We start from the raw sequence: 18989 nt of genomic DNA, 5'->3' as shown, positions 1-18989 counted from the left end.
AGCTGCGATTGTCGGAGTCAGGAACCAGTTTGTCACTGACACCTTGTCCCTTACACCCTGAGGGAAAATAATCCTATCTGCCTCCACTTTCCTCTTTCCATGCATGGAAATGAGAATACAGAGGGAAAACCTATATGATGCATTTTGAGTGGGTGAAAAAAAAAAGCTGATGTCATCGGACAGCGAAGAATTTGCAAAAGTAGTATGAAGATATCATAGTTTAAATGCTGTTAAAAGCGATTGGATGTACTGGGCTGAGAGGCATTTAAAATACATTTCGGTTTAATAACAATTAATTAAAAAAAACGTTAAAATGGAACAGATTTATGTTGTCAATTCATTTAATTTGAGTTTACGGTTGCTGTCATTGTTTCATGAAAATATGTGAAATCTCCAATTGTTACATCATACAAGTGTATCTAAAGAAATCGCGTTTGTTTGTTTTAGTTCTATTCATAATAGTTTACTTGGACATGATGTGAAATTCTGCTTTAAAACAGATAACGAAAGAAAGTAACGAACATCACTGCTGTATACAAAACATGCCTATATTTTTGAAAAATATCATTAAATTGAATTTTCATTTTGATGCTTTTTTCTCGAGGACACAACTTAATGGTACAAGTTTATTACGACATCAAATACCACCTTTTGGCTTTGTGTTTAGTTCACCTAGGACAAAAAAAAAAATTAGAGGTGTTCTTTTTATAAAAGCAAATAACTTATCCGATAAGTGTCCCGTTTTCAACTGTATTCACTGGGTTTAGACCGATTCTGTGACGCGCTATGTGTATTTTTGGCATGGGCAGCGCCATTAACGCGGTGTCTTAGCCGACCCCCCTCTCCTCCACCCCCTTCCGCGCGCGGAATGAAAAACTGATGCATGGTTGTTTTGGCCAATGGGCGTGTCGTACTGAGTGCGCGAATACTTGCTTAGTGCGCGAACCTTTGTTACAAGTGCGCGATAAACATGTTGCCACAAAATGTCTGCTGCCCTCAACGAACCCGAATCGGTCAATATCAATAGACAATGATCTTGAGGTTGGCTGATTCCATTTATAAGAAATTAATCGGTACCTTGTTGAACTTCTTGACGTGTTCGTAGTCTATGACACGACCTTGTTCCTATTGTTCACGATTTACTAATACCCTCTTGTGAAAGCAATAAAGACCTTTTTTTTCTAAGAGGAGATAAGTATGTGGTATAAACTGTTCTAAAAAGTTCTTCTGCACAGCATTTGTAGAGTTGCAATTTGGAAACATACAACAACATACTCGGAACCCCCCCCCCCCGGCCGTATATTTGCAAAGAAAGTTATATCGTATTAAAACTTTGCAAAGATTGATGGTTTTACATGATTCATGTTTGCTCCAGGAGGCATCTCCTGAGTTTCCATCATCGCGAATCATGTGGCGACACGAGTTCATTGACTGCAAAACATTCCATGTACATCTATTTGATATTATAGCGCTCTTAGAATGACATAATATAACACCGTCTCTCTCCTGTTAAGATACGATATCTTTCCTGTTTGATACGTTAACGTAGATGAGAATGTAACTTTGCTGATAAGAGTTTCAGCATTTTCATCAGCTGTAAGTGGAGTTGAAGTTTAAGTGTGATATGAAACACATATCATTTAAAGATGAACGTGGAAATTCGTTGCTTCTCTGAGATCTTTCAATCCTTGCTATCTAAAATCTAAACTACCTTCGAGAAAATACAATGATCGAGTTTCACTCCGGAGGAAAGAATAATTTGCTGTTGCAAGTGTGTTTTTCCATAATATGGCATCGAATCTGTCAAATGAAAATCATGCAGTTCACATTTCTTCTCAACAAACGGATTTGATATGAACAAAGAAAGTCGCTAGATTAGAAGTCCTTCCTTTACTCTTGCAAGTAGAAAACATGAATCATCAATTGATATCAAGCAATAGAAAATTACCGTCATATTTCTCTTTTACCTGCATTTTCGAAAATCCTCGAAGGCATTATCTATAATAGATTGTATGATCATTTGCTCCAGAACAAAATACTGGCCAAAGAACAGTTTGGATTTCGACCTTTATACTCAACTGAATTAGCTCTTTTACATACCCTCGAACAAATCCTTTCTTCACTCGACAACAAAGAAACCGTGATTGCCCTGTACGTTGATTTAAGTAAAGCTTTTGATTCGCTCGACCATAACATTTTGCTGCACAAACTGGAACACTATGGTGTTAGAGGTGTACCCCTCAGTTGGTTCAGGGATTATCTGACAGATCGTAAGCAGTTCACATGTATTAATGGCACAAACTCTAGTACTTTACCTTTAGCGTGTGGGGTCCCTCAAGGCAGTATTTTGGGCCCTCTTCTTTTTTTAATATACGGTAATGACATAATAAATACATCAAAGTTTTTACAATTCATTCTGTATGCAGATGACACAAATATATTGTTTTCACATAGAGATGTGAATACTCTGTATAGTACTGTCAACACTGAAATGATGTACGTTTGTGACTGGCTCCGAGCTAATAAGCTACAGATAAATGTTGATAAGACAAAATACATGATATTCCACTCTAACAGAAGTTTTCGGCAAGATGTTTCATTGGTTTCGTATTCAGAAATTAAGATAGATAATCGAATTATTGATCAAGTTGATAGTATTAATTATTTAGGAGTTATTATTGATGATAAATTGACTTGGACTAAACATATAAATAATATTCATGGGAAGATAAGTATCTCTATTGGTATAATGCATAAGCTTTGTTCAATACTGCCGAAACATACTTTTTTTATGTTGTATAATGCCTTTATCTTGCCTCATTTTGATTATTGTAGTCTCGTATGGTCTGGAACCAGCTTAACTAATTTGTGTCGTTTATTTGTTTTACAGAAAAAAGCAATTCGAATTTGTTCAAACGCCAACTCTCTTGACCACACCGCTCCACTTTTCAAAAAAATGAATATTCTCACTCTGTCTGACAGTGTCTTCGTCAAACTTGGTCTTTTTATGTATAAATACTCGAATGCAATTTTACCTGACATTTTTGATGGTTCCTTTACACTGAATTGTGCATTACATAACATTGAAATTCGAAATAAGGATAACATTGTGTTGCCATTTTGTCGCTTGAGCATAAAGCAAAAAAATTCTGTTTTATATAAAGGTGCTAAGTTTTTGGAATGATTTGGATTCAATTTTTAAGAATGTATCCACTCAAAGTGCTTTTAAGTCTAGATATAAACAATATCTTTTAAATGCCTATTGAATTGTATCAGTCCATCTTTGTTAGTCTTGTTCTGTCTGTTTGTTTTATTTGTGTAATGTAGTAGCATATGTCTTTAATTTCATCTTATTTGTCTATGTTATCTGTAACTGTCATCAAGTAATCTGAATGTAACTCTGAATTTGCATTTGCATGTCTATTCTTATGTATCCAACTCTCCTTAAGGGGATCACTTGTCTCAAGCCTTTGGCTTTCTTTGTGAACTCCCGACACATTTTACTCTGTATATATTTCCATTTTTATGATTATCAATAAAGTGAATTGAATTGAATTGAATTGAATTGAATATCAAATCAAAGTTTTAAGGGTCAGTTATCAAACACTCGCCGGTTTCTCTGTTTAAAGGAGCAACTAAAGGGGAAAGGGTCGTCATGTTACATGTCATCATATAGGCTACAATCCGATACTGAATACTAATTTAATGATTGTGATACCTACCCTCATAAATTTACGAGCTCCCTTTATTGAACCCAAAGTGTTGACACATATGCTGCAGCCTGTGAGTTAGAAAAAAAAAATAAGCATGGGATCTAATCATGTATCAAATGAATCACGGACACCGTTATTAACTGTACGCAGATATAGGTGCGCATGCAGTGCATGGCAGTTGATGATCAAGCAATTAACCAATATGTCGATTTAAAGAGTTTGATCGCAAAACGACATTACTCCATTCGTGGCAATTTGAGGTATTTGCGATAAAACCAGCTAAGTACCAGAGAAAAATGAAAAGAAAATAGGGGATGTATTATTTTCAATCATAGCCAAAATATTATTCCTTGTAATATGACAAGTAAGGTATCATTGCAGAAAGGTTTTATTTTGGTTTATCGGATGAAAGACTTTAAATATTTTAGTGTTTAGAGTAATACTCTACTAATATTACAAAATGGCACTTAACCCCTTTTTGCGATCAAACTCTACTTGTAGAAATTCGAATCACATTGCACATGTATGCTTCAACATGTTAAGGACAGAGTGACAACGAGTTTCAAGTGAAAAACAATTCCTAATATAATAAAAGCCTTGCTAGGAGAATATTGTGAAAAAAAAAGGTCACTCAGTTACATTGCAGTCATTTCAAAGCACATATTTTTTTTTTTTCCGAAATGGACAATATACGTCGACTCAAACAAGCTTTTCTGACCACACCATGAATATAAGCTTTTGTGGCCTTATGATTTCGGCCTTGATGTCGATGCTACTGTCGTTGTTGCTAGAAATTTACAGGAGCTGGAAAACAGCCGTTCGATAAAACCATGGTGTTGAATCCTGAAAGTGTTATATAGCGACATACATTCACAAGTCATCGTAACGCGTATACTGTCGCGTTGCGGCAGCACCCTCGGAACAAGTGACCGGAAATAACGCCTAACGTCTTCGTAGCAACGATGCAGCGGAGATCAAAGAAAAATGGTGTAAAGGGGAGATGGGTATAATACTACACGTATTTTCTCAAGGCTTCGACCTCTTGCTTTCTCCCACCTGTGCAAATTATCGAACTTCCAGGGTACGCGTTTAGCATATTTGTACATGCATGCCGAGGAGCACGGAAGAACTCCAATGGGGTGTGCTCCCATGGTCAAATGGCAAAACAGAGGTAATGACCACGGGTCATGAAGTAAATGGAAGGTACTAGTAAATTGGGTTAAGCGGAATGGTGTAATCAGGATATCACTGACTTGATTTTCTTTTGTTTTTACAGGGTCCTTTACAAGTGACGGCATAATGAATATACGATATTCAATTATCGTGTTATATAAATCATTCATACACGGTTTTATATCGTTTTTCATTGTAACATGTAACAAGTTGATGGATCTATGAGGAAAATGAATAGAGAAAGAGCGACCAAAAAAAAAAAAAAAAAGATGAAAAATGAGTAGAAACCACCGGAAATAATAATAGGGAGCTTTAGGTTTTAGACGCGCGGACGTTCAAAGGGGAAAAAAAAAACATGATCTGAGCGTGCGCAGTAGCGCGGGTCATTATACTGCGCACGCTCAGATCATGTTTTTTCCCTTTGAACGTCCGCGCGTCTAAAATCTAAAGCTCCCTAATAGCTATCGCAAATGGCTTATTACCAAAGAAGGGGAAAAAAGAATGCGGTAAACTTTGTGCAAAATCAGTCGTAAATAGATCAAAATCTCCGACTCATTTAGGCATCGATTATGGATTAAAAAAATTAATAAACGATAAGCAGTCTTAGAATGACTGAGATGACTGCGATGGATTGATTTGATTTTACTATCAATGTAACCCTTTCATGATGCACAACGGTGTAAGTGTCACTAGGTTGTCAAGGAAGGTAAAAAATGAGATGTTGTTTTAGTCCTTAAAAAGTATAGTTGGACTTTCGCAATTAAATGGATTTTAAAACATTCGAAACTTCGTCCTTATGTATTAGAAAATATAACTACAACATGAAGGAATGACAAGTCAAAAAAAATGATCTTTCAAACTAAACCCATAATCAATGTCAGTGCATGTGGTCGGACTAAATTAGAGTCTCTTTAATTCCATCATGTCCATATTATGAGGCTTTCAAGGGCAAGCCTACACGACACCTTGTTGTTTGTTTCTTTGTAATGTTTCGGATCGATTTAGAAATCAATGAAAAATTAAATTCACATATAACGAAATGTTGATACTTTCATGGTTTCGTTGTGTAAGTTTGAGTCCGACGGGTCCATCAAATGGGTGACACAGCCGTGACGACATTCGCTCCAGTGACAATTGCTCCGGTCTCATTTTCTCCAAGGACTTAGGGTTAGAATTAGGACTGTGATAGGGTTTTAAGCTTAGTTTGATGTGAAGATTAGGATTAGGGTTATATTTGTGAGTAGAATCAATGTTTGGCTTAGCGTATATATATTTTGATTGGAGCAATTGTCGCAGGAACAAATGTCATGGAACCACCAATTAAAAGTGACTATTTATATATTTTCCTTTTTGATTGCCGTTATTACATGACATGAATTTCACCGCTATACCTGGAAGCCTAAAGTCATTATACTTGAATAGGCTATAAACAAATATCCTCTCATTTAAAAGTAGATTTAGTAAAACTAAAGAATGTTTTGAAGTTACAAATTCAGGCAAGAAGAGAAATAAAAGAACGAAAACAAAACCCCAAACAAACAATGAAAAGACAATAATATATTTTCAATATGTCACAAATGTTGCTATGTGTGTGTCGGGAAGGATTGTGGAGGCAACTCATCGAACGTAGTAGCTTAGATCTTCGTGTAAGACATACGCATATAATTATAATATATAGAATGATATACTTCTGCACTACGTTGATAATTATAAACACACATGCGAGCTCCTTCTTTCTGTCGCTTGAGCAGCACGGAAGGCCATGGACGATAGTGCGATCTGTTGATTTTTTAAAGGTACTTACAGCATGACTCTACCACGTTCATTACCATCTGACAAACGAGCACTTTCTCCCGCTGATAATCACATTTGTAAGAGTGTCTAGGAGTACCCTGTGAGTTGCCGCAGCGGGCGATGAAAAGGAAACGGAGTGTGGGAGCGTGTGTCTGGCAAGGAAACCTTCTGGCGTGCATGCCATGAATACCGGCAACATTGGCAGCGATTTTCTCATCTTTCGATCCTCTATTGTTGTCGCCCTCGTTGCGAGTATCACGGGAACCGGTCGATCGGTTATACCCCCGCGATCCATTTCTTGGTGTTAAAGGGATGGTATAATTTTAGTTGAGATGGAGGTTCAGGTTTCCAACTTTTTTGTGTGAGATAGTGAGAAACCTCCGACGAAATATGAAACAGAATATAATTCTAAGAGATTCAAAGTTTACATATTTGATGAAAATTGATTTTGAAATGGCTCAGATATTCAAAAATGAAGAGGTCTCGATAAAGTTTGGGACCCACATTTTATTAGGACCATTTTGCTTTACTTTGTTTTTGAATATCTCAGCAATTCCCAAACCAATTTTCATCAAATAAACTTTGAATTCCTCACAAAATTGTATGTTCTTTTACGTGGTTTCTAATTATCTCGTAAAAAAGTTAATATTTGAATCCCCCTCTCAACCAAAACTATACAATCCCATAAAACTTCGTTGGTGTGTGTGTGTGTGTGTGTGTGTGTGTGTGAGTGCGTGTGTGCGTGTGCGTGTGTGTCTATGTGTGTGCATGTGAAGGCCCCTATATGTGTTGCATTGTCTCTTGTAATTACTACCACTGACTGCATAATTTTCTTTTTGCAAGTCGGATGGGCTAGAGATGCTTCATATTCTTAATCATCACAGAATTTTTGATGCCAATATCATTTTGAATTGAGCGACTTAACTTTGAGTTCTGTTCTGTCGACTGAAGCAGATGACGAATGATAACTTTGCATCGACATGTGGTGGCATAACTACGAAGGGGATTGACATAGTGAGAATGAAATGATAAGAAATTAGTTGGTCATGATGATATGAGGTCCACATTCGTAGGATCCTTGGTGTATTTAATCAAAATGAACGTATTTTCTTTCTTTTTTTTTTCAAGAAGCAAAAGAAATAAGAAGAAAATAAACCAAAGTCATTTTTTTTAACATTATGCTGCGGTCATCAGAAGATGTAATACTCCTATGACGTGTATGACATAATTTTCTGACAAAGTCTGAAGTACAATTTTGTTTTATATTGTTTTGTTAAAATCCCACTAGGCATGGAATTCACCGGCAGATTGACGCTGAAAAGATATGTAGCGACAAGGACATTTTCTGAGACAGTAATGATAGCTGATGTTATTATTATGACGTCTTTACAATGTTTCATGTTTCCCCTCTCATAGGTAGACCCATGAAGGTTTTTATTATTACTATTGTTATTGGAAATGCACTTTACGGCTCCTCGGGGCTTTAACTTGCCGTAACCTCATGCCAGTTAAATAAGAAGAATAAGAAGATAAAGAAACTAAAAACCCAGGTTGAGGTTCGTAGCAGCTTGATTAGTCGGGACATTTATTCTCTTGCTCCTAGTTTGTGAGAAGCGAAGCCAAGGCTGAAGAGATCTCCCCAATAACCAGCAAAAACACAAAGACAAAAACTATTGCCTTTGGATGGATAAATACTTCGGGGAAAATCGGGGGAAATTAGACATTTTGTTGATGTTCTCTTGAGCGCTGTATTGGCTAGCGCCCCATATCCAGAAATCGCTTTTGACGTTGCGTACATCCAACTCCACTTTTCATGGGCATAACAATCCATTGACGCATGTTATGATCGCTACTGAGAATCAGGCCGTGCAACAGGGAGTTGTTTTTTTTTCCCGTCACCCGGTAGTTTATTTATCAAACAAACTTTTTCCGAATGGGATGCGACATGTTACGTACCTACCCTCATGCCTGCATCCAGTTTAGAGATGTGGAACGTGCAAGCAGCAAGTCACAGAAATGGAGAGTGATTCGACGAGAGATCAGTCTCATCCCCTTGTGCTAGTGATGTCATTCCCCAAGCTCTATTTTGCCCTATTTCCTCTCACAACCGAAGGATAGAAGTCAGTTTCAGAAAAATAAAAGCACATTCCCGACGAAAGTAGTATTCCTAATAGTGATAATAGTGATAACTGCGCTGACGACACCGATGATTAAAACCCTAACCGGAACTTAGATGGCAAATAAACTCTAAGCCCCATAATACCAGAACTGCCCCATATTATACAAATATCGACTGCTGCAGAGGGAGATGGTAAAACTATTTGCACCGAGGTGATTTCTCAACAGTGCTATGTCCCGAGACGAAGTCGAGGGACATGGCACTGTTGAGAAATCACCGAGGTCAAATAGTTTTACCATGGCCCGAAAGAAAGCAGTCGATATTTGTTTTATATCCCTCTCGAGCATTTTACTAGAGTAATGACGGTTCCCTTTTAGAAAAATGTGCAGGTTTCCTGAACGATAAATCTAACGTTAGGCCGTAGCAGTACAGCAGCAGTGCGTGCAGAGCATAGCGAACGAGACGTACCGCTGCGCTGTTACCGGTTGTTGATTCCTACACACGAGCTACACTACAGCGTGCAAAACTCCGAAAGATCGAGGAGGTCCAGGACTACGTTAGAAGTAGGCCTAAAGCGGCTTCGTTACCCAGATCATCATCAAAATCGGTTTTAGTTTATTCCTAATTCGTACCTGATATGGTGTCCTCCTGCGATCATTCCTCCGTTACTTGAACCAGTCACTTTGTCAATTGAGCTGAATGCATTGATCACACTAATAACGTTACACCGTACACACACACGCCATCGCACCACAGATTTCTGTAATGTCGCTACGCGCTGTCGCGCTGCTAGCGCTAGCTCGCTACAAGCTACAGGACTGTCGCTCAAAAGTATCGCTACTACGCGCACTGCGTACATTCTTAAGTGAGAAATGTAGATATCGATCACATGATCACGATTGGGTGCAAATCGTGGATTCCCAAAAGTACTATATCACGCTGGCTAGTAACCAATTGCACCGCATCCAGCTGCTCGTAGCTAGCTAGTAAAACTACACCATGTTCGTGCTCTGTGTAATCCTATGGAAAGAGACTTTACATGAGGGATATAATACAAAATATATATCGGTTACAGCTCGTTATTCCGAAGATTTGTTATTCCGAAGGTTCGTTTTTCCGAATTTCATTTTCGGATTAACGAATCTCTAGGTATAGGGAATAACGAACCTTCGGAATAGTGAACCTTCGGAATAACGAACAGCACCCTATATGGTTATACCCAAACTGCCCCATAGTATTAACATTATTAAGCCCAAGCTATTTTGACCCCTCGCAGGCCCCAGGGGGGCACAATGTGCCCCCCTATATAACTTTTTTATTATTTGATGTATCATCGTCATATTTGGCACGTGGGTAGAGTAACTCATACTCTACATGACCGTACATTTGAATTTTCACAAAGTCATCCATGGAGGGCGCTATTTACCAAAATATAAAGAAATACATATGAAATATGCTAAAAACATTATTTTCTGTATAATTTCTCTATCCCCATTATATATGTCTTATTATAGACCAATCATTTTCATATTTGCCACAAGTGATAAGCAATTGGAATTTTGTTATTTGTTACGGTTTAAATTTCTCAAGGTCACCACATGGGGGCGCTATTCATATCAACATAGTGATACATTATGAGACCTGAGATGAAATGTTTGGGATGGGTACATGACATTTCATATTTGCATAATACTGGAATTTTGAGATTGCAAATTGATAGTATGATAAACTAATAATATAAGAGGCATAACTTGGGTGAAGGAATCAAAATAACTCTAAATATAAGGGCAATCTTTAGAAAATATTATTTTTTTTTCAATTATCTCTATTATATCTATTGTTTTATGTCTTTGTCACATAAAAACAAAGGAAATAATAAGAAAAACTTTCCAGGACCATAATTACTTCAAATTTTGCTCCTTCAACAAATTTCAGCCAAGAAACACCCATTTCATACACTGTAATGCTGTTAAATGAAATGGGAACAGAAAAAAGATCCAAAATCTGACTGATATGGTTGTCACTTTATGGTTGCCATGGCATATATTAAAATGTTCGCAATAAGATTTTAGGAAAAGTCACCAAATTTGGTTGAAATCGGATTAAGGGCGAAGGAGTGGCAATCTGGTAGGGGGGGGGGGCACAATGTGCCCCCTTGGGCTTTATAGGGTTAAACCGCCCTCATTTGGTTCGTAGCAGTACGTATTATTATGTGCGTGACATGTCGAATGTATGTTTGGCTTCCACAGGGTGAGATAATGACCCGCAATACAATGCAAACGTCTATAGTAGCGCAGATCGCGATCGACCAAGTATTAGATTTAATTTGATGTAGACCTAATTCGGTATATAAAACAGATATTGACAGCTTTCATTCAGGGCTTAATTGATATCATTGCCCCGAAAAGCATTCCATATATTGTATACTACTGCATATGCAAATTGTGTGCTTGTACCATTCTTTGTGTGTGTGTGTGTGTGTGTGTGTGCGCGCGCGCGCGCGCCCTGATACAAGTGCATGTTTGGGGACGAGTGTGCATTTTTACGATGGATGCTAGCTAAGCTGCTTAGACGTGTTACAGAATTCCTTTAGTCACTGACCACGAAATAGTTTTCATGGACCTCCGTTGGTTTCTGCCTTTCAAAGCATCTTCTTCCCGGCTATGAAACCTTGTTTACTGCTCAGTGGAGAACATGCGAAGTTATATCATAATACAGGCTACATTCCACCTCCTTACACTTTCACTTTATGGTTATGAGAAGGGAAAAGTGTTTCCTCATTGCAGGTGCTCGATGCAAATTAAGAACAGCTGCCCCCCTTTTGTTATCCCTTCTCGTTTCCACCTGACGGAGCTTCAATTCACTGGGCTAGGCTCCGGCAGCAGTATTTGTTGACATCAGACAGCGAGAGAATGATCCTCAATCGGTCGAAAGCCAGGGTATATCACGCTGATGACGTAGGCGCAACAGAATCGGCGCGCCACAATGAAGAGAGAGTTGCTAATGGATGGATATCTGAATGTACTTCACAAGTAAGGTCACGGCTGAAATTATTCGCAAAATCATGTTGTTTTTTTCTTCAACAGAAAAAAGAGGAAAATTAGTTACGCCTTTCTGAGAAGCCCTCCATCAATTACCGGGTCGTCAACGTGTCAGCACGGTGTGTTTATTTACGGCTAAATATGACACGATGTTATCGGGGTCTAGAGTTTAATGGACGAAAATGATGTACTTGGGTAAATAGGGAAGCTCCTCAACATTTTACGGAAACGATGATAGTTTGGGGGTTCTTGCAACTGACCCCCTATTCTGTATACCAAGAGGCCAAGAAGCAGCCAGCGCAGCCTTATTTCATCAATAGCAAACATTTATTCATTCGCCAAAATGCATGAAAGAAAAGAAAAACGGGTTACCTTCCCCTTATCACTAATATCTATCATGTCTATACCGACGGACATCGATGCCGTGGTTGAAAATCACTGTCAAATATGCAGGGGCGGATCCAGGAATTTCGTAAAAGGGCGGCGCAAAGAATATTTCTGATGCTGCTTCCGGGTTTCATTTCATTTTTTCTTTATATTTCTTTTATTTCGCGCGCTTTCGCGCGCCCGGTGCGCCCCCCCCCCCCCCCTCTGGATCTGCCACTGAATATTGTACATGGGTACACATCTGCCTCTATGCACCATGTGTACATACAGTATAGGAGCGATGAGGTTCTGGCTTTTTGAATGGACAAGATTTTCTTAGGCTATGATGCGGTCTTTAAAAGATTTTTTTTTTACACCATATGATATCATTATGGTCAATATCACAGCATTTCACTGACAAATAATCTTGAAATTGCATCGATATTTTTCTTTGTTACGCTATCGCTACGCAATGACAATTGGGGTTAAATGCTGAATATAAGATGGCTAAATTTAAAAAAAAAAAACCTCTCCTTTCTTCATCCATATTCAAGAGGTGGATTTATGAGTGGAGTTTGGCATTTGGGTGTGCGTGCGCGTCTGTGTTTTGTTTGTATGCATGTGTTTATACATCTTCATGGTTTCGTTGAATTACATTATTATCTTTTAAATAAAGAATAGGATAGAACGCATTCCTCTTATACTAAAGTAAAAGAACTCAATAGTGTCTTCCCCCAAAACAGAGCGAAGTTCAACATTATGAACACTTCGAAAGACATGGACTTTTCTTCTTTTTATATGGCGAAGATTGGCATGCACTTGAGCGAATGTATTGATTTATTTTTTAATAAATTGCCCATGAGGTTTCAAATAATTCCAATCGTATACCTAGTTAGCACATACTTCATTTTTCTAATGATTGCTTTGAAATGTCACACACATGAGACGTAATTGTAGTGAAACAAAACGTGTTCTCCATTGCGTTCAGACGAATGGAGTTGCACCGGCGCCAGTCACGCAGAAACTATTGTTTCCTTGTTCGTGAGCACGTGGCGAAGTAATTTTCTTCCGCGGTGGATATTCGGGCGAGCAGACCATTCTCAAGATGTTACACCCCGAGAAAACATACACTATGGCTCTGCAAAACCTGCTCATTAATTTTTCTGTTTTTGCTTTTATGTGTTCGGTGCAGTGCGCATGACAATATGTATCGTTAATTCCCTTCCTTTTTTGCCTGAATTCTATTAACAAATCTTCTCAAAATTACAACACTTAAAGAGAATAATAGCTACTTTGGATTGAAAAAAAAATAATATAAAGGAAAAGTGATTGGTTCTTGCTGCAACCTTCCTAGGTCTTGAAAATATTCCTAGGAATATGACCATCATAATGTACATTATTCTTTTCTTTAAAAATTGATTGATAGAAAATACATAATTACACATTGGGGACTTATACTTCTGTCCATAAACCCACTGATAAGAGACGTCTACCAATATTACCAATATCACATCCCATGTCGCTTTATCACGAGTAATGTGACATGTCTTCGTTCTTCAATGTTCCCTACGTCCGTTCATCTGAATCAATGAAGTCCTGGGGGAATTTTGCTACAGGAATTATCAACTTGTCATCTTTGAATCAGCACCTCTTTTCCCTGCATACTTTACAGTGAAATGGGAGGAGACAAAGCAGGCTAAATACATTTAATCGACACAAACTCATGCATACGGTGACAAAAAAGAAGAAGACAATTTGAAGGCAAACCGGGACTTTCCTAATTCTAAATTGTGTTGGTGACATAAGATTTATTCGATTCAACAATAAATAGCAAAAGTTCATCACTCCAAAAGATATACGAAATCTTGCCTGAAGTACAGACTTTAGAAAGAGCCTCGACGAAATGTTAAATAATCAACACTCAAATAAGAAAGGCATAATACAAAACCACCGTCTACAAATGATTTCAGACGGAGCTGATCATTACCGCTTTTCCTTGTCCTTTTCCGGCCAATTATCTTTCACCCATTACCAGGTGAGTTGCGTACGTAGCAAACATAAATGAATACCAGCCATTCCAGTCTACCGCTATTCCGTGTGCAAATCACATTTGTCGGTAAAAAAAAATGGGGCAATTCGCATTCTGGTGGGAGATCCGCCGAATTATGGCGTCATGTGAAGGCCGACACAAACAGTCAAGATCGCTGAAAGGAATTCGCGATGTTCGATCTCCATTCATTAGATGGCGTTTTGTTTTGCAAAATAGCAGACATTATGAAGAGTATTTCCCAACTCAAGTTCACTGTCATCTAGGAGTCATTAAAGATAGCTATATGTGACATCTATTGTTTCTCAAGACATGATTATTCACAAGAATGTAGAGGACTGTTAGTGTTATAAAAAGAAATGTTTGTCAAGGAGAATAAAACTATCACACACACACAAACACCTCACAAATGCCTCACTTACAAGGATATACATGTAATGGGGAAGTGCTACAGTTCTTAATCGCTTTCGACCAAACAAACTAACTTAACCTCAGTAAAGGTTAATGGTGCATGTCTGACTTCACATGTACAGTATTCTTATCCATCTTTCATGAGAATATGTCTTGTAATTCTTTCGAAATATGTCTTTGAATTCCTGGCACTTAAGTTCCAAATAAATTTGAAATTCAAATAGTAATATGAGCTATGGCTTACTTTCGAAACAGTGATCAATTATGCTCTCTGGTTCTGTCATTCAAAAGACATCAAATCTTGTGACAGTACACGTGTTTACAATAGTCGTTGTTAACGGTTGTGATAGAGCCGCCATGTGTAATTGTGAGTTAAGCTGCAATATGGTGATACCCGATCTGGACTTTTAGAATTAATGGCAACCGGCTTGTGTTTCTGTCTCAACTAATGGTCAATTCCCTGAACAGATATCATACACTTTCCACTGAATTATTGATCAAAATAAAATAATAAAAAAAAATGAGTCGAAGCAACTAATGAGGGCTCCTCAGTACGGCTGATGCTCGTTATTCCGAAAGTTTGTTAATCCGAAAATGATATTAGGTTCGATCTTTCGATGGTTCGTTATTCCAAAACATACATTGTACCTAGATGTTCTTCAATCCGAAAATGAAAAAAAGGTTCGTTGATCCGAGCATTTGTGGCGTTATTCGGAAGGTTCGTTATTCCTGAGGTTCGTTAGTCTGAAAATGAAATAAGGTTCGTTATTCCAAAGGTTCTTAATCACTGCTATCAGAAAATGAAAAGGATTCAATACTCCGAAAGTTCGGTAATTCGAAAAAGGAATAACATTTGTTGATTCGAAAATGAAAAAGAAAAAAGAGAGAAAGTGGTTACCAACGAACCGTCGATATGACGAACTTTACTAAGTATTTCATTTTCGGAATAATGAACCTCTGGAATAACGAGCCTTATTTCATTTTTTTTTTTTTTTTTGATAACGAACCTTATTTCATTTACGGATTAAAGAACCTTGGGAATAACGAACCTTGTTTCATTTACGGATCAACGAGCCCACCGAATAACGAACCTTATTTAATTTACGGATGAATGAAGCTTCGGAATAACGAACTGTAACCCATTATGACCTCATTTACTACAATATTATACCTGTTGGTGAAAACCTACTACCGTTGTTATCATCCAATGCCATTTTTATCGGTTTATTGAACTTGGTCTAATATCAGATGGTCTAATAACTTACCAGTTCGTCTAACACCACTACGGCTAAACTCACTTGGTCTACTATCAATTTTGTCTAATGCCCGTTTGGTCTAATCCTTACTTGGTATAATATCCAGTTTGGCTAATTATCATTTCGTCTAATGACCAGATGGTCTAACTACAACTTTAAATCCTTGGATTTTTTCCTCCATTTTGTCTAATAAACTGTGGGTATTAGACGAAATGGACATAGCCCACCTTGAAGTAGACCACCTGGTAATGAGGCTAAGTGGTAATTGGACTAAATGGTCACTAGACAAACTGGTTGTAGACGAAACGGGGTTAGACCATGAGGGCTGAGACTACATTGATATTAGACGAAGTGGGAGTAGACTAAGTGGTAGATCACCTTTATGTATCCGTTTCCACATCTGGGCGTGGCGAAATATTTCGTGAAAATTCCCTAAACAACAATGACCGTGTCATGAATCAGACTCGAGAACTTCAGTCTAAGCATCTACTACACATTCTTTCGTTCATAAACATTAATGGCTTTGTGTAATTCTTGTTCTCCGTGTGATAGTTCTTCACTCTTCTTCACTTTACTTTTCAGACTCAAAACTTCCTATTCATTTAGTGTAATGATAATTGTCACTTCTAGATCCATGCAGAAATCATCAGATCAAAAGGCAATTAATCTATGCTGATTACTGCTTAAAAAGCTGATTTGTTTTGAAATTGTACATAACTCTACGTAATGGTCGGACTCCTCAAAAATAAAGGGGGGGGGGGTTGAGGGATAAAAAGAAATCAACCTTCGCGCAACTCCCTTGTGAGTTGAATAATGTAATGGCTTCCAATCGAACAACATCAATTTGCAGATTATCAATTTGTTTCTTTCTTCACTTCACCTACATTTTGAATTTTTTCCCTGCTGTTGAGGACTAACATCACAAAAGAAGGAGTCCCACAGGATTTCCCCTCCTGTACGAGAGAGGGCGAGCGGCTCGCGTCTACTCCGTTTATCGATTTTCCTCCCCAAAGGCGGTTAATTATTGCAATCGGAGCATTTTCGCGACGACATCTAATCGGTTTAGCCGCGTAAGATGACGAGGGGTATCATTGGTGACGAAGATCCCCTGGGGGTACGCTTTCAAACACGTGAACTCTACCCCAACGTTGTTGCGGAACACGCCTACAGCGTCCTAGACTGACACAATTTCCACGCTTACGTGACATTCATGTGACCGTGGGTATTGGTGTACACTTAGCAGTCCTCTCTCGAGATCGCGTTTTAAGATACAGTTTCAATATACGCTGTCATGTTCCTAATGGAGGAGGAATATGTAAACGTTTTGATTGACGTCTCATCGTCTCACTTCAACGCTGATATTCCGTCAAGGATACATTCCGCTTTCGTTTTTTTTCATTACCAATTCACCGTCATTTTTTAAATCAGTTCTGAGAACTGAGAATGATAATCAGAATGAAAACATTTGAAATTTAGGGTTAAAAAGGTGTAGGGAAATAGATAAGTCTTAATTATAATCAATTTGCAATTCAAGGTTGTATCTGAAATGAAGTCGGAGTACTGGAAGTAGATCATTCTGATAGACTTACGTAGACAAGAAGCGATATCCTCACGTTAATACCTCTTAGAAAGAGAGAGAGAGGAAAAAGAACATGAAAAAACTTGGGGGAGCTGTGGCGTAGTGTATAAGACTCTCGACTCCCAGTCGGAGGACCCGAGTTCGATTCCCGCCCAGTGCTTACGTCCTTGAACAAGATGTTTTTACCCACCATATCCCTCTAGACCCAGGTATATAAATGAGTGTCTGGCAACGCTGGGGTAATAATAATGTCTGTGCCCTCTGGCAGAGCAGTGGCAACACTGAAGAGGCTATAACCTGGATAAAGAAGACCATATCCATTGTCTTGTTTGTTTTTGTTTTTGTTTTCATGAATTCTTATTGCCATTACTATATTTGTAGACAAACAGAGACAAAACAAGATTTTTTTTTTGCTATTCATAAACAGTAAAACTGCGTTATCCAAGAAAGGAGCATCCATCCACCTAAGAGATAGACAGAAAAATAATTAGGAGAAATGAATGAAATGGATATGTCTACTTATATTGATTGTTTTCAAAATTCTAAACCTGCTGTCATCATTTTTTTCCTTCCAAAGAGGAAGATGATCCTCTAGTTTCCATGACAACAGCACTGTGCATCCTCGAGCGTAAAACAAGCATCGCTCTGCATGATGAGATTATATGTGCAGAAAAGTCTCTTTCGCCTCCTCCCCCTCCCCTAGATTAGTCTCCTTACTGAGATAGAAATAAGACGCTAAAATGAGTAATGGTGACACCGCATAGACATCCCTCACTAATATATTAACTCTAACATGATGGGATTATGTGTGCAGAAAAGTCTCTTTCGCCTACCCCCTCCCGATAAGCCTCCTTAAAATGAGCAATGATGACATCACATAGACAACTCCCCCATTGACATCATGACTAGCTAACTCTATCTCTCTTTATTCTTCTCAGAAATATATGCAATATGTTTCAATATGTTTAAATGCAAAAATCAATATATCAATTTCTCATGAGTTTGAGATTTTTGAAAATTAATCAGCTGGAAAAAGCAGAACATGTAATTACAAAATGTACGATAATTTTAGTACCATCTTCAAAAATGTTTGGAGTTATGTGTAACGAGTGCAGTAACGCTTTAAAACTCTTCATATACATAATACTCTAGTGCCAGAAGTCTTGCAACATCTTGTACATTCGTTCTATTTTTATGATTTTTATTTACTGAAATGGATGTTTTGGCGTTTTCATAAACATTTAAGAGTGGCCGATATCGAAGAAGGTGCACATTGTTCACTTTCTCATTCAAGGCTACCGAGTTTCTCCAGCACACACTGCGGGTAAGACAGCCAAGTTATCTAGCGAGACAGAGACGCCGACAAATTGTCGCCCTCAGGGATCAGAGTGTCTCGTTGGCTCAGACTGCTGAGCGCATTCGGATATGCCGTCAAACGGCGTGCAGAGGGTGTAAACGCCACGGGGAAACGGATAACTGTGTCAAGCGAC

Source organism: Diadema antillarum, unplaced genomic scaffold, assembly GCF_040938485.1.
Source record: "Diadema antillarum isolate AM-2024a unplaced genomic scaffold, OU_Dant_1.0 seq00001608_RagTag, whole genome shotgun sequence".
Taxonomy (NCBI): Eukaryota; Metazoa; Echinodermata; class Echinoidea; order Diadematoida; family Diadematidae; genus Diadema; species Diadema antillarum.
Note: the sequence above shows the minus strand (reverse complement) of the source record.